The sequence below is a fragment of the Canis lupus genome, chromosome 6 (assembly GCF_003254725.2).
Source record: "Canis lupus dingo isolate Sandy chromosome 6, ASM325472v2, whole genome shotgun sequence".
NCBI classification, from domain to species: Eukaryota; Metazoa; Chordata; class Mammalia; order Carnivora; family Canidae; genus Canis; species Canis lupus.
Window position 1 is genome coordinate 37,104,392 of NC_064248.1, and position 13,180 is coordinate 37,117,571.

A 13,180-nucleotide genomic window follows, 5' to 3' on the forward strand; every position below is an offset into this window, starting at 1 on the left:
AGAAAAAATGATCAATCTGCAATTCCGTATCTAGTGAAATTATTATTATTTTTGAAAGATTTTATTTATTTATTCCTGAGAGACAGAGAGAGAGGCAGAGACACAGACAGAGGGAGAAGCAGGCTCCCTGTGGGGACACTGATGTGGGACTTGATACCAGCACCCTGGGATCACGACATGACCTGAACTACGGGCAGATGCTCAACCATTGAGCCACCCAGGTGCCCAGTGAAATTATTTTTTAAAAAACATTTTCAAATACTTAGAAGCTGGGAGAATTTGTTCCCTATAGATATAGATATTTATTTGTTCCCTATAGATATGCACTATCAGAAATATATGGAATGTTCTTTGGGCAAAAGGAAATGATACCAGGTGGAAACTTAGATGTACGTAGAGAAAGGAAGACCACTGGAATAGGAAATGGAGATTTTTCTCATTAAAAATTTTTCTTTAAAAGATAATTGACTATAGCAAAAAAAATATTGTATTGTGGAGTTTATAACATATGTAGACATACAATGTGTGGCAGCAATATGGACAGCCCGGGTGGCTCAGCGGTTTAGCACCTCCTTCAGCCCAGCGCATGATCCTGGAGACCCAGGGTTGAGTCCCACGCGGGCTCCCTGCATGGATCCTGCTTCTCCCTCTGCCTCTGTCTCTGTCTCTCTCTGTCTGTCTTTCATGAATAAATAAATAAAATCTTTTTAAAAAAAATGTGTGGCAGCAATAGCATGAAGGTTTAGAGAGGAGAATCAACAAAACAACTTTTCCTCAGCTCTTTTGCAAGTGGGTTGGCCATATGACTATCCTGGCCAGGGAAATGGGAGCAGAAGTGCTGTGTGCATGCCCTTCTATTCCCTCTTCCTCCTTCCTGTCGGGAGCTCCAGAAACTACCCTACACAGAAGGGTGACCTTCAGATATTGGACAGTGACTTTTCCTTTGTTGGACAACAAAAAGAGCAACAGGATCTAAGGAGCCTGGTTCTCCGACTCCATGGATTGCTAGACCAGCCCTTCACTGAGCCTTCTGGACATATCTCAGTGAGAATATATTAAGCCACTGTTATCTGGAGATTTTCTCTAATCTTGAATCCAATTCTAATATGATTTGTTTGTTTGTTTTATTCATGAGAGACACACAGAGAGAGGTAGAGCCATAGGCAGAGGGAAAAGCAGGCTCCTTGCTGGGAGCCCAATGCAGGACTCGATCCCAGGACCCTGGAATCATGCCCTGAACCAACGGCAGACTCTCAACCACTGAGCCACTCAGGTGCTCATGATTAGCTATTTGAAAGAGTATCAGTTGGTAAGTCTCGGACAAGACAATCTAGAAAAAGAAGACACAAATAAATACTATGAAGATTTTAGAAGGGGACATAACCATAAATGCACCGGAGAGTATAAAGATAAACGATTATGAAAAACCTACTGATAATTTTCACTTTCAGAAAAAAAAGAACAAATCTCTAGAAAAAAAAATCCCTAAGTCAAGAAAAAGCAGACTTGAGACAGATACTTGTACTCTGATGTTTGTAACAGCATCATTCACAAAAGCAAAAAGGTGGAAATGATGCAAATGTCCATTGATGGATGAATGAGTGTGGTACAGACATATGATGGAACATTCGTCAGCCTTAAGAAGGAATGAAATTCTGACATTTGGTACAACATCAATGGACCTTGAGAACATTATGCTGAGTGAAATAAGCCAGACACAAAAGGACAAATATTGCATGATTCCTCTTTTTTTTTATAGATTTTATTTTATTTTTTTTAAGATTTTATTTATTTATTCATAGGGACACAGCTAGAGAGAGAGAGGCAGAGACACAGGCAGAGGGAGAAGCAGGCACCATGCAGGGAGCCCGATGTGGGACTCGATCCCAGGTCTCCAGGATCACACCCCGGGCTGCAGGCAGCGCCAAACCGCTGTGCCACTGGGGCTGTCCTGCATGATTCCTCTTATATGAAATGGCGGAATGGTCAGATTTGTAGAGATAGGAGTAGAATAGAGGTTATGGGGGGACAGGAGACAGAGAGGAAACGAGAGTGCTTAAGACAGAGGTTCAAGTTGGAAAAATGTAGAGTTCTGGAAACGGATGGTGGTGATGCCTGCACAACAGTACAGATGTACTTAATGCCACTGAACTATATGCCTAAAAATGGTTAAAATGGTAAAGTTCATGTCATATGTATTTTGTCAGAATATATATATTTTTTGGTGTTTTTAGGTATCATGGAACAGGAGGATTTTTCAGTACATTCAGGCCTCCACATTGCTAGAAATGGAACACTGGCTCTGACACTCTAAAGCTTCTAGCTTAATGACTTGTGCTCTATACTTGTCCTTTTTGGCATTTGCATAACTGAAATAATGGGTACAAATATGTAATATTATAGTAACCAGCTATTAGATATTTCTTTCTTTCTTCTTTCTTTCTTTCTTTTTCTTTCTTTCTTTCTTTCTTTCTTTCTTTCTTTCTTTCTTTCTTTCTTTCTTTCTTTCTTTTTTTTAGATTTCTTATTTTTTAAAGTAATCTCTACACCCAATGTGGGGCTTGAACTCACAACCCCAAGATCAGGAATTGCATGTGCTACTGACTGAGCCACCGGGCACCCCAGCCACCAGTTGTTAGGAGGATGGGACATAACTTCTGTTCCAAGCGGGAAGCCGGTTGATAAAGCAGAGGAGCCCCTGGAACTCAGCGGCTGACCCTTGTCCCCAGGGCTTCTCCTGGAAGGTGAGGCCCTCTCAGCTGCCCTGCGTGCTCCCGGGGAACCAGGTCCAGTGTCAGAGCTGTGCTGGAGATGACGCCTGTTTGGCGCTGGGCTGTGAGCTGGGCTCCTGGGTGGAACCTGCTCCCACCGCCTGCCTTCCGGGCGATGTCTGCAGGATGCCGTTTCTCCACCACGGCCTCCACCTGCAGAACAACCTGAGCCTCAGCAGGGCACCAGGAATCCGCTTGGCGGCACCCCAGATTCCGCGGGGAGCCTCTGCAGACCCCCCACCCCCTGCATACACACCTTCCCCACCTCCTGGGGCACGTCCACCTTGGGGCTGAGCAGTGCCGCTAGCAGCCAAGGACGTGTCTGCGTTTGTGAGTGACGTTGGGCCCGGATGAGAGGTAGGTTTCTTCTTCACCCCAAGCGCATTTTTGCCACTACCCTGGCTCCCCCTGCGGAAGCAGTCACCCCCGGGAGGGCGGCCGATGGGCTCTGCGCGGTGCTCCCTGCAAGGGCTGCTCCGGCGCCCGCGTCGGCCTCGCAGCTCTTCCCAAGGCTTCGGAGCTCGTGTCCACAGGGCCCCGCCGTGTCTTCCTTGGCTGCTGTCCCCGTGCACGGCTGCCCAGCTGGCCCGCAGCCCCCGGGCACCACCCCTCCTTGCTCCCCTTCCCCCCCACCCATCGTACCCCGTTTCCTTGCTTGCCGGGAGCAGATGGTGGGGCTGTCAAAGGCAACCACAGTTCGCAACTGCATGTGGCCCGAGGCAGCCCCCCGCACAGCCGCCTTGGCAGCCGGCCCGCTCCTGCGCCACCACCTCCCTGCCTGGGCCCGGGTGAGGCCACATCTCCCACACATGCACGGTGCTGTGACCGCAGCCTCAGCCGATAAGGGATCAGCAGGGAGCGCAGCTCTGGGCTGAGCTGTCAGATGAGGCTGGCCCCGCACACCCCGCCCTCGCAGGGCCTGTGGCCTGGTGCAGCAGAGACCCCGACCACAGCCTCCCCTCCTGGGCTCTTTAGGCTGCCCCGGCTGGCTCTCGAGGATTTTCTCTCCTCCAGGCTCCCTGAGTCTCAGAGGCGCTGATTGTGCCCTGCCTGGCCCTGGGCTTGCCGCTCGCTGCTCTGGGAACCAGCACACTGGCCCTGTCCCCAGTTCTCCGATGACAGGCCCCACTGCCTGCTTGTCTGAGGTCTGCCGTCCTAGGCCTGTGGCAGGGGCAGCTACCCCGGCCCCTGGCCCCACTGAACAACAGGTGGTGCTGCAGCCCAAACCTGCCTCGTGTGTGCCAGGAACCCAGTACAAAAGGGGGGTGGACGGGAGGAGACTGAATGCAGCCAAGTTAGAAGGTGGTCTTTGGGGACACTCCTGAGTTCAAATCCCCCCCCCCCCGTAATTGGCTAAACCTTGGTTTCATCAAGGGGTGGTTGAGGATGAAATGAGGCAGTAAGTGGACATCGCAAACCCAGAGCAAGTGCGACCACAGTGGTAATTACTGCTCTCAGGGTGGGCAGAGACAATAGCGAGCTAGACTCACTGCTTTTTTTTTTCTTTAAGATTCTATTTATGGGGATGCCTGGGTGGCTCAGCGGTTGAGCGCCTGCCTTCGGCTCAGGGTGTGATCTCGAGTCCCTGGATCGAGTCCCGCGTCAGGCTCCCTGCATGGGGAGCATTTGTTCATGAGAGACACAAACACACACACACAGAGAGAGAGAGAGATAGAGAGGCACAGACACAGGCAGAGGGAGAAGCAGGTCCCTTCCCCCCTTCCACCGGAAAGCCGGATGTGGGACTCCATCCCTGGACTCTGGGATCATGCCCTGGGCAGAAGGCAGACGCTCAACCGCTGAGCCACCCAGGTGTTGTGAGACCCACTTCTGTTAAGGAATGGCTCTGTGACCTCCAGGACCAGACCCAGCCTTGGTGCCTGCCTGTCCCGGGGGCTGTTTGTCTTGTCCCCCTGGACATCCCCGTACTATTCTGAGGATCAAAGGAAGGAGAACCGGGACAAGCCTCTTGCAAACTGTAAAGTATTTCCATAAACCCAAGATGTTTGTATTACGATGTGCATGGTCCCCACGTGCTTATACCCTTATGTCTTTGAATGTGCCTTTCAGTCACTCAAGATGGGGGGAAAGGTGGTTTCCTACCTTTTCATGTTGCCAGGCTTTGAAATGTGTTTAAGCGTGGTGCCCAGACAGGCTCCAATTAAACCGTGAGTGCACCTTCCCTGCTCAGCGGCCTGCGATTTTGCAGCTGAGTCTTTGTTTTGCAAGGCTTCCTGTCTCTCCTTCTGTGACTGCCAATGGCTTCTAGGGGCAGGTGCAGGGAGAGGGAGACAGCTCAGGCTGGGGGCCCTCAGACCCTGCAGCCTTGCTGCCTGGGTACTAGCCCTTCCTGCAACCCATTTCCTCCTCCCAGGAGTGGAGAGCCTTCAAGGAGCGATCCACACATCTGATTTTAAGTTGTGCTGTGGCTGACAACACAAGCAGGTCCCAATTGCTAGGTAAGCACATAGAGGGTCAACTTCTCAGTTTTGGGGGAGAGGGCAAAAAGTCCCATCTTTCCTTGGGGCCATTCCTGCAGTGAATCCCTTCTCAAGAACGCAATCTTCCTGTCCCTAAATATCCTTGGCTGGAGAGGTACAAAATGGATAATTGCACAAGGTATGTGTGGAGGGGATAGAGCCACGGAAACGATTGGGCAGAGGAAGTGGAAAATTTGAAAGATTCGTCATTCTTTTTATTTCACTTGCATATTCATAGACTTATGAACTATTATTATTATTATCATTATTAATTGTGGTGTGATACATCTAAAAAATGCACCGTCTGTAGCTAGGGCTGCCCTAACCAAGTACCACAGACCAGGCAACTTGAACAATAGAAATTATTTTCTCTCCAGAGGTCTGAGATCAAGTTGGCAGGATTGGTTTGTTCCAAAGACCCCCTCTGGGGCTCGTGGACAGTTTTTTCTTGTGTTTCTTCACATCATCTTTCTCTGTACATGTAAGGGTCCAAATTCCCCCCTTTTAGGGGGACACCAGTGATCATGGGTTAGAGCCCACCCTCATGACCTCAATTTAACTGAATCACCTCTTCCAAGAACTTGTTTCCAATGCCATCTCATTCTAAGGTACTGGGGGTTTGGACGTTAACATATGAATTTGGTGGTAGAGGGTATGATCTAGCCTGTAAGATGATACAAATTGCCCACCACACCTACTCACTGCCAGCATGAGGGCCAGAGAGAAACCAGCTTGCGGCCCGCCCCCTCCCCGGCTCCTCCTTCTGGGCGCCCCACCTCACAGTTGCGGTTGGGCGTAAGGGAGGATGCGGATGTTGCCCAAATTATAACAGTATTCCTAGAAACTGTGAGCAATGGGACTCTGAACCAAATGGACTACTAAATGTAGTTGCATTTAGTTAAGAGCACTCTTTGGAAATATTGTAGAGTCTTCTTCTTTATTTGTATATAGAGAGTATGCAGTGGGTGGGGGGTAGGGTGGAAAGAGGCAGAAGGAGATGAAAACAAAGAGAAGCAAACTCCCTACTGAGTGTGGAGCCCGATGCAGGGCTCCATCTCACGTCCTGAGATCATAACTCTGAGATTGTGACCTGAGCTGAAATCAAGAGTCAGATACTTAACTGACTGAGCCACCCAGGCGCCCCTGTTATGGAGTCTTCTACAGGCTCTGCTGCCCACTGCACATGAGGAAAGGCTCGTCTCTCTCAAACAGTCCCAGCGCACCGTGGCATGGTGGGTTTTTATCATGACTTGTGTGAGGACTTTGTCATGAAGTACTGAAACACGAAGTATAAATGAGAACAGCAGACAGATCCAGAAAAAACTGTGCTGGTTGTATACAGCCTGGACTCAATGGTGTGGAGCTTCTCAGATAGTGAGTATTGTAGATGGTATTGGATACTTCCTCTTGGAATGTTTCTATGTTTGAAAAAAAATTATTTATTGACATTGTGGTAATACTTGTCTAGCTCACAAACTTTCTTCCTGAGCAATGTTAACGATACTTTGATATGATCGTGTGCCTAAATATACCCACGTCATCGTAACAAGTATATGGGGTTCTACCATGGTGGATACGGATGAATGCGGCTAACAATTTTCAGGTTCATCGTGCAAGTGACTGTCCTAGGAGAGCACCTGAGTCAAAGCCAGCAGCAGTCCACCAGGATCAGAACCATCCCAAATAGTGTTTTGCTAAGTGAGGGTTCAGATCCTGAATGCTCAGCTTTTCACACATTTTTGCTTCTCAGATGAGTGGCAGCCTGGCTGGAAGAGCCTTCTTTGGAAGACCTGACGAATCCAAGGAAAAATACTTGGAAGTACTGATATGGGAGGGGGTCTCCTACAAAATGACCTGACAGAACATTTGAAAGCAGTAAAGGATCGTAAGAATCACCTGGGTAGATTTGAAATGCCCTCCTGTACCCCTTCCTTTCCCCAAATAGTCACAGCAGAATTTTTAAAAAGATTTATTTATTTATTTATTTATTTTTACTTGAGAGATAGAGAGAGAAATAGCACAAGCAGAGGGAGGGGCAAAGGGAGAGGGAGATTCCTTGAGCAGACTCCCCACTGAGCGGGGAGCCCAATGCAGGGCTCGATCCTAGGACCCTGAGATCATGACCTGAGCTGAAATCAAGAGTCGGATGTTTAACTGACTGATACACTCCGGTGCCCCCATATCAGAATTTCTGAGGATGGAGTCAGATCATTAGGGTCCAAAAACATCCCAAATGGTTGGCATATGGCATATGGCAGGGCTGAGAAGCATTGTGTAAAGGGAAGCCCATGGTTGGCAACTCTGACCGCCTGCTCTGAGTTTCTAATCGGCTTTTTAGTGACTCCTCTGAACTGTGAGTGGATAGCCAAAGCTGCCCAGACATGCAAGAAAACCCTCTAACTTGAAAAATGGTAAAACAATGAAAAAAAGTGGAGACTATGCAAAAAGGCATTTTAAAAAATCAATTTTAAGTATCTTTAGAGAGATGAGAAGTTATTCCACTGGTGAAATGAGAAAAGGCTGAAATTCTTAAAATTCAGAAGACAGTATAGCCCTCGGATATTAAAACATGACAGTAGAGTTATTATCACACAAAGTTATTGAAGAAAAAAGTCAAAGAGAAAGGAAAGAAAGTCACAGAGACAGAAAATAGAGATAAGGAAAATAAGAGGAACAGACCAGGAGGTCCAGCATTCCAACAATAAGCGTTTCAGAAAGAGAACAAGGAGAACAGAAGTGAGAAATCACCAAAGACACAATTTAATAAGAATTTCCCAGAAATAATGAACATGAGTCTTTAGCTTGAGAGGGGCCAGCAAATGCCCAACACAGTGGGTGAACACAGGCCCACACTACAATCCAGCGCAGTGAAGCTTCAGAGCTACATGGAAACTTTCAGAGACAAAACAGGTTTCACACCTGGGATCAAGAGTCAGAAGGTGTCTGAACTCTCTTCTCAACACTGGAAGCCACAGGATGCTTGACGACCCTGCGGCTGTGGGCAACGTGCTGTACTCTTGGTTCACACTCTGGGTCTAAAATGGGCATAATGTCATGTAACCCAAGCATCTGCATGTGTCTCTAGAGACTTTTTAAACAGAAGTGACCCCGATTCCTCCTCGTTCCCACATGCACCGGTCAGGCCTGACCTCCATCCCCCTGTGTGTGCTTGGGGTCTCCTGCTGCTCTGCCCCCCTCAAGATCCTGAAGGCTTTCTTCTAGTCTGCTGTGACACAGGGAGAGCCCCTCCTGCTCTTTGTCTTTTGTGTCTGCACGGTTGGAGGGGTCACCCGGAGTGCTAACTGTACCCTCGCCTGCAGTTTGCGATGAAACAGCTTGTAGGAGTTTCCTGGGGCTGCCATCACAATGACCACAAACTTGGTGGTTTCAAATAGCAGAGATGTATTTGCTCACAGTCTGGAGGCCAGAAGTCAGACATTAAAGGTGTCAGCAGGGCCGTGCTCCCTCTGAAGGTGCTGGGGGAGGGTCCCCCCTGCCTCATCCAGCTTCGGTGGTTCCCGGCAACTCATTGTTCCCTGGCTTGTGGACACATCTCTCCAATCTCTGCCTCCATCTTCCCCGGGGCCTTCTTCTCCCTGCGTGTCTCTTTGTCCCCGTTGTGTTTAAGGACACCAGCCACTGGACTTGGGGCAGATCCAAATCCAGAATGACCTCATTTTCACTAATTACATCTGCTAAGACTGTCTTTCCAAATAAGGTCATGTTCTGAGGTTCTGGATGGACATCAGTTTGGGGGGCACACTCTTCAACCACCTACACACCTCTTATGCAGTCCATGGCTCCTCACCGTTAGCCACAGGGTGGGACGGGAATAACAGTCCAGCAGGAGCTGGGCCAGGTTGCAAATTTGAGGGACAAGTCACCATGCTTTACTCAGAATTCCCCATCCTCTGTCTCAGTAGAACTTCTGGGCCAACCAACCAGCTCCCCCTTACTTCAAAATATGATTGCCCCTGAACTGGTCCTCCCTGGCCCCCTGGCCGATCATGTATTTTAGCTTTGGGTTTATGCCAGAACCTCTACTACATATGTAGGTGCAAAGAAATGTAAACTCATAAGCATTACATGGAATATTACTTATTCTACTTATTAAAAGCAACCAAGAGCTTGACTCTTTCGCACACATCTTATCTCTTATAATTCCCCATATGCAGTCATTCAGTAGGCATTACTGGGCAATGCACCAGGCAGAGCAGGATTTGGAATTTATATAGATGAAGAGATCAAAGACTCCTGGGTTGTGGTGGAGCCTGCCGGGGATTCTGATGATCTTCCCTAATCAGCCTTCTTTTACTTTGCCTTGACACCTGACCCTCTGCCAGTGTGCGGGCAGCGGCCGGAGACCTGTGACCAGCCACTGGATGGAGGGGGAAAATGTGGTTCTATTCCTACAAACTCACCCTTTCCAGGCGAGAGGACTCACAGCTTGTTTACTGCAGCTTGGCTGGATGAGGGCAAGGAGTTCCCCACCACCCTCCAGGGGGTAGTTCTCCAAGATCATTGCCCACCCAACAGCTGGAAATAACGTGGGTGCGCTGAGACCTCAGGGACCAGAGTGACGAGGATGGCCAGCGCTCCATCCATGTGCCGGTCATGTGGTCACCCCGTGTGACTTCTAATGGTTTCAAGCCGAGGCCCTCGCAGGTCAGGTGAACGTGGAGTGAGGGCGAGGGTGGATATGATGAGGCTGGTAAGACTTGCTGAAAGCTCCGGGGAAGTTCGTGTGGACGCTATGGGATTCACGCTGTGTAGGGAGGAACTTCACAACCAGACGGAGAGAAAGCCTGACAGATCTGGCTGCAGCCTGGTTGGATGGCTGGAGAAGGAGTTGCACCTGTCCTGTCCCTGCTGCGTATTGGGCAGCTGCATGCTTTCTGGGGACCAAGGAGCAGGGGCCCGGGCTCTTCAGTGACTCCCCTCCAGGTGTTGGCACGAGGGGAACGCAGTTAACCCTTCGCTGTAGCATTCTCCCTCGTGGATGATGATTCTGTTTTCTGAACCCATCACCTTCCCCGGTATCTTTCCCAGTTAGGAGCCCCTTGAAAACACTACATCATTGGACACCCAGGGCCTAGTGTACAGTGCCGGGCCCATTATCCCCGATCCCAAGGGTCTATGGGATGACCTACAGCCTAACTTGGTGACTGAGGAGGCTCTTGTAGTTTACAGGCTTCATGAACAGGAAATGCTGTCCAACTGCTTCCAGAAGGAGAGGAGAGAAGGAGGGAGGTCAGCATGATCTAAAATCACACTCGTGTCTAAAAATCTGACATAACTAATTAATTTACAAATGCCAAAGTCACCACAAGTGGTGGGTGGACCGAAATGGTTAGAGGAGGGAAGGAAAAGCACAGACAGATCTTTCAGATTATTGAAGGAAACCAGCAAGGAGGGCGGCAGCATTGCCTTAACTGGGGGAATGTAAATTGTCAGCACCGTGTCCACGGGCTTCGTGTCCAGGTCGGTGAGATGCTGGGGTACATGAGGGGCCACCACGAGGCTTGCAGAGAGGGTGGTGCCAAGGCTATTCAGAGTACCATGGCCTCTGGGGGCAGATTTTTTTTTATTTTTTTAAATTTATTTATGATGGTCACACACACACACACACAGAGAGAGAGAGAGAGAGAGAGGCAGAGACACAGGCAGAGGGAGAAGCAGGCTCCATGCACCGGGAGCCTGACGTGGGATTCGATCCCGGGTCTCCAGGATCCCCCAAAGGCAGGCGCCAAACCGCTGCGCCACCCAGGGATCCCCAGATTTGGTTTTGAGCCTGAGCTCTGTTCTAGACTCTGTGACTTTGGGCATGTCACGCGTCAGTCCCCAGTTTCACATCTCTAAAATAGGGACAATCACATTTACCTCAGAGGGTTGCGGTAAGGACCGAATAGGTCACAAGTGAAAGCGTCCAGTGGTTTCTGGCACTTACGACATGTTCAGTCAGTGTAAGTTTACTATTATCTCTTACTGGCTTGTGCAATTGTACTCTACTGAATCTTAGTTCCTTCATCTGCGAAAAACAGAAGAGATCAGAGTTGTTTGGCACATAGTTGATGCTCAATAAAGGTATTTATTTATAGCTTTTCCCTGACTTTTTGTTTTGAAACCATTTTAGACTTAAAGTTGCAAAATACGACAGCTTCCCCTTCGGTCTACAGCAGTCTTCTCCTAACCTTAACATTGCATGTAATTAGTACACTGATCAGAACCAGGACATTAACATTGGCAAGAGGTGATGCCATTCACTCAGCTGCAGACCTCGGTTGAATTCCCTCTAATGTTCTTTCCATTCCAGTTTCCACACCACGATCCCATGTTCCATTTAGTCCAACTGATGGACGTTCCTCATTTTTTGTCTTTCATGACCTTGACACTTTTGATGAGTACTGGCCAATTACTTAGAAGAAATATTTCTCAATTTGGGTTCGCCTGATGTTTTCTGGTGATTAGATCAAGGTTATGTACTTTTGGCAGGAATATCACAGTCATGATGTTGTTACTTTTGTTTTGCTTTTCTTTTATCTGTATCAGGCTAAAATACACATAGTATTTACCACTTACACCATTTTAAAGTGTATAATCCAGTGGCATTTCATACACAGTGTTGTGCACGCACCACCTCCATCTAGTCCCATCACTCCCCAAAGCAATGCCTTCCCTATCAGGAGGCGATCTTCCGTTCCCATCACCTCCAGCCCCTGACAATCAACTGTCTGCTTTCTGTGTATGGATTTGCCAATTCTGAACATTTCATGGAAAATGGAATCGCACAACACGTGGTCTTCCCTGACTGGTTTCTCTTCACTTAGTATGATGGTTTCAAGATTCATCCTGGTTGCTTCATGGATCAGTACTTCATTCTTTTTTATGGCCGAATAATATTCCATTATGTGGACAGACTACATTTACTTTATTTTCTAAATCAACTGTGAAAACTGGCATGGGCCCCAGGGCTGGGCCTGGAAAGTGAGGGAAGGAGGGAGGAGACCCTTGTGACTGGCAGGAGGTACTAAGTATGCAGGGAAGGGTCTGCGTTGGTGCATGGGGAGTACAGGGCTGTATGTGCACGTTGCAGACAACACTCAGGGAAGCCGCCGGGGGGGCTGCCCCATGGATAGCAGACTCCTTGGAAAGTTTCATTTGCGGAAGGGTAAAAGCAGTTGTGAGAGATGACACAGGTGCGGGGCAGGCAAATCTTTGGGGCTGCAGGTGTGGACTGTCACTGGCACCTACCGGAGGCCTGCCCCCATGACCCAGCCAGCAGAGGCCAGGCTCCGACTGCGAGAGCACGCTCAGGGAGGGGCTCGTGCCCCCGGGGCCCGTGCTCATTGCCTCCTTTTCAGCAAATGCAATAGTTGCAAACTTGCATTTATTAAAAAAAAAAAAAAAAAAAAAAGGTGTGCTGACGGAGAGCCAAACATTTGTGTTTCCTAACGTCGCACCGCGAGCGGCTGCTCCTTAACTAGCAGGAGCCATTGGTTTTCCTCGAGCGCGTCTGGGCGCGGGAGCCGGGAGGAAAACGGGTCCCCGCAGCCCCCGCAGCCCCCACAGCGCAGCCGGGGCTGCGCGGCGGGCGGAGGACTGAGGGCGGAGCCTCAGCGCGCCCGCCCCGCTCCCGCCCCCGCCCTGCAGCCCCGCCAGCCCGGCGCGCGCTCACTGTGCGCGTGCCCAGGGCCGGCGGCGGCGGCGGCGTGCGCGGGCCGCGCGTGCGCGCTGCGGTGGGGCGAGGGGCAGCGCGGGCGCGAGTCTGTCAGTGACAGCGGGAGGGGGCCGGAGATGGTGGCGGCGGCGGCTGTGGCGGCTCTTCCGACATGAGGCAGCGGCAGCGGGGGGCACGGCGGCGGCCGCGGCCGCGGCGGCGTCGCTAGCTCGGGAGGCCGCCCCGAGCGTGGGCGGGCGTCCCGGGTCGGC